Here is a 4,170-nt window from a genome sequence, read left to right on the forward strand (position 1 = left end):
TATGGGTGCAAACTAATTTTACATAAGATGAGTGTAAACGAACAACAGGGTTTGGGTGCAGTGAATTTACATAAAATTGAAGTAGAGATGTTGCAATTTTTTTATTAATTGCTTTTTAATGTGTGTCGCGCGTATTTATTATCCGACCTTACATACCGATAATTTGAAGCGTTTTAGAACAACGTCGTCAAACATTTTTAATCCCTTTCATGAAAACTGTATGAATGTCGTACTTTTTGAGCCATTGGTGGAATTCGGGTGATTTGTTATTATGATACATTACATTGTTGACAAATAGAAACTCGATACGCACTTTCCTGAAGTTATAATTGAATACAATTAAACTTAAGAAAAAAATCAAAATTGTTTGCCAAATTAAATTTGGAACGTTACTTTCAATTCTAAAAATGTCTCCATAGTCATGTAAGAGTAATAAATCGCTCTGTTTTATTTTTATATATAAACACCTAATACGTAAGCTGTGGACTTTCACTCACCTTATACAAATTCCAACCATCACTGTTACAAAACACAGTATTGCAACATTTACTACAGAAGCAGCCACAATAATGGTCGTAAATTCAGCTCTTTGTATACAAAAATGTTTCTGGTAAACTGCAAGTTAAAGAAAATGAAGATCAGTTAAGAACAAGAACTAGAAATGTATCGCATTGCAGTCAAACAAATTGAAATATGACATTGTTATTACCTGTTGGTGTGAGTTCTTGTGTTTTTTCGAGGTGTTTCTTTCTATTCGGTATGCTTTCGGCATTCGTCAACGGTTCTGCTAACACAGCCATTGTTTTTAAATAAGTTTAGAGCACTGCTGCATATCATCAAACTTATTCGTTTATCATAACGAGTTTAAGGATTTTACAAATAAAACACATGGATAAGGTGCATTTATAGTTGCTGTATGTAAAACTTTTAAATGTCAAAAGTCATATAGCTGTCGAAAATGTAATAATATTGTGTTAATTTCCCTTTTTGTTTAAAAAGCGTGGGAATTTGTCCATGCTCCACAAAACCATATAATTTTCTTTTGTATCTATACGTAAATGCAAATTTGTTATCTGAATTAGGTTTCTATGTCTTAGCCCATTAAAAAACGATTTAGCCGAAATGCGTCGGCTACCAATCGCAACAAAACAGAAAAAAAATATCGTGCTTTTGTGTTGCTTTGTGTAAATCAATAATATCTTTGTTTTGTTGCTTTTGATTTAAAAGTAACTCCTTTAACATAGTGTTTTAACAAAATAAACGAACTGTGTGGTATTCTTAAGGCTACTGGGTCAAGGATTGCTGAACTCATGGAAGATGGTTTAAAACTAAGTGTAATGCACCACCCACCAAAATGAGAAATATTTTGAACCCCTGCTGTACGATTGACAGATTAATTTCGTATTTCAAAGATAACTAAAAGAAAAATATCGAATTATTTTAAGTGTGCTCACTTGTGATAGGTGTAAGCTATAGAAGTTAACGTTAATCGATTTAATCACCTTTAATTGAAATGCGTTTTTCTGTAATTAAAGGCGTTTCTAAAATATATAAGTGCTAATCAGAAAAAAAAAGAATCATCTCTCACCAAATTTTCTCTGACAAATGTACTTTTCCTTTCTACTGCATCGCATGTCAATCCATTTGTAGTCGGGACCACGTTCCATTGCTGCACAATCCTCACTGAACGTCAAATCATTCGGTTCTCCAGGAGCCCAATGTTGGTGATGTACTGGCGATCTATCCAACCATTTAAAGGTTTGGTTTGTATCCTTCCTCTGAAGTCCAATGTAATGAGTGCTCGGTGTGTCTAGAGTAGACATGAACGGGAGTGTTTGTTAACCTTTTCAACTTGGGGGCGCACCTATAGAAACATTTGAAAACGTGGCGGCGCACATTGCGAGGGAAGCGAGCGCGACATTTTTGAGGAGTACCAGTATTTCTCTTAAATTGCGTGCATTTTTTTATTATATGGGTTTTATAGTTCCATATCTTTAAAGGGACTTCCAGCCTTTAAGACTGAAAACGTTATTTTGTCCATTAAAGTCTTATTCTGATTAATTTTGGACTTATTTCGACATGGTTTTTCCTTTTGCTCGCGGCGAACGTAGCAGCTTCCATGGCGCACCAGTGCGCTAATCTAAGGTAATAGACATTTCATTTCCTCGCTAGCTTATACGAGTGGGTTTATACTTACCTTCAATTTTTCGTAAATGCGTTGCTAGAAACTTTTGAATCAATTCCGATTTAACAATTGCGAGTCTTCCGTACATTCTAATACAAGCCGAAGAAGCATCGTAAAAGTTTAGCTTGTTTTTGGTTTCAATGAAGTATTCCAAGTTGTCCAGCCGATGCCAAACAGCAACAGAACTTTCGGCTGTCTTCAAAAGCACAAGTACTTTCAAAAACGTCCACATTGTGGCCTGATTATAAAAACACGTTTGAACATCAAACAAAATTTGCCAATTAGGCCAAATTGAAACTCTGAATAACTGCAATTAAATATTCTCATTTTAAAACCCAAAACCAGTAAACAACCAATTGTCAACGTGCGACAGAAAAGTGATAAAGATAAAACATCGACTGTTATTGCTTGGAAATCTATTGTAAGATTATCCAGAGGCAAAAGTTGCATAAGAAGTTGCTAGCAATGTCTATATTTGGATATACCTTCTGTGCAGAAATAGACGTCCTGATAACGAACCTGATTAAAATAAATTTCCCTTTTTACCTTTATGCAAATAACATATTGAAAGCTAAACATTGCCATCATAATTGTGATATTTATATGCGATCAATAAGAAATCGCTAATGTAGTATTTAATTCTATTGATAGATATTTTGGTGGCTATTCTGAAGTATTAATTAACATATACATCTATAACTTTGTCAATGTTTTCATTATTTTTATTCTCGAGATGCATGTTTTTCAAACACAATTTTAACGCACGATTTGTGAATTAAATTTGAAAATAAATTGAATCTCGGGAATTCCACAGTATTAAGTTATACAAAAAAAGTGAAAAAGTTTAATGGAAATACTTTAATTCCATCAATGCAGTTAAACTTCAAATTCGATTTAGCTGTGGAAGGTCGCCCGAGTAGGGCATCAACATTGGCCGTAGGTTGCGCAAAACCCTTAAAGCATTCCATAGTAGCGTTTGTTTTAGCACACAACATTTCGGTATAGGCTGTTGGCGTTTTTGCAGTCTGTTAATCTAAAGAAATTAAGAGTTTTATTATTAATTTTATTTTTATTTGTTATAGAATTTGTTAAAGTTGTATAAAATTTATTTTCTGTATTATATAGCTATTTATCAGGATTAGGAATACGAATAATTTTATTAAGTCATCTTGTACCTCTAAACATCCTACATATGGTCTTTATATGGCGTTGGAGCAAAGAAGAAAGTAGAATATTTTTCTTACATAAGCCATAAAGAAAAACATTTAAGCAGTTCTAGAGGTGTGTGCGAGAATTTGTTGGTGATTTGAAAGGGGTGTTAAGCAGTTCTAGAGGTGTGTGCGAGAATTTGTTGGTGATTTGAAAGGGGTGTTAAGCAGTTCTAGAGGTGTGTGCGAGAATTTGTTGGTGATTTGAAATGGGTGCAGCAAGGAAACATGTTAAGAACCACTGATTTAGATATTGATAAATCTACTGTATAGGTTTTGCGCCACAAATCATTAACTTACAGACTTATTCACTGAAACATTCACACATATGTGTGTCAATAACTGAGATCTAGCCCTTCGAAGCTGCTTTTTGACCAACGACTACGGCTTACGTATAATTAGTACACTGAAAGCCATCGCAGACTCACCGAATCTGTTGATCTATGATGCAAGCAGAGCAGACTAGAAAAACAACTAGCCTGCAGTGAGGTTCGAACTCACGACCTCCGGTCCAGCCGGGACCGTCGCTCCACCAACTGAGCTATGCAGGCTAAGAAGGGAACGAGTCGAGAAACAACCATGCGCCAATGCTTGCTCAATCTGTTAGTACAAGCAACCTCATAGAAGTAATACACAGTACCATATCATTTATTCAATGAAACATTCACACATGAGATCTAGCCCTTCGAGTCGTTGGTAGTCGTTGGTCAAAAAGCAGCTTCGAAGGGTCTGCTCTGCTTGCATTATAGATCAACAGATTCGGTGAGTCTGCGATGG

At 35.1% G+C, this 4,170-nt stretch overlaps 1 non-coding gene across 1 annotated transcript; it reads right to left on the bottom strand.

Moving 5' to 3' along the window:
- Positions 1 to 3,869: 3,869 nt before the first annotated feature.
- On the bottom strand, positions 3,870 to 3,944 carry Trnap-ugg (transfer RNA proline (anticodon UGG)). The gene has a single exon. It is a non-coding gene; the product is annotated as a tRNA-Pro (tRNA).
- Between the last annotated feature and the right edge of the window lie 226 nt (positions 3,945 to 4,170).

The sequence above is a fragment of the Ascidiella aspersa genome, chromosome 2 (genome assembly GCF_963924565.1).
Source record: "Ascidiella aspersa chromosome 2, kaAscAspe10.2, whole genome shotgun sequence".
Classification (NCBI taxonomy): Eukaryota; Metazoa; Chordata; class Ascidiacea; order Phlebobranchia; family Ascidiidae; genus Ascidiella; species Ascidiella aspersa.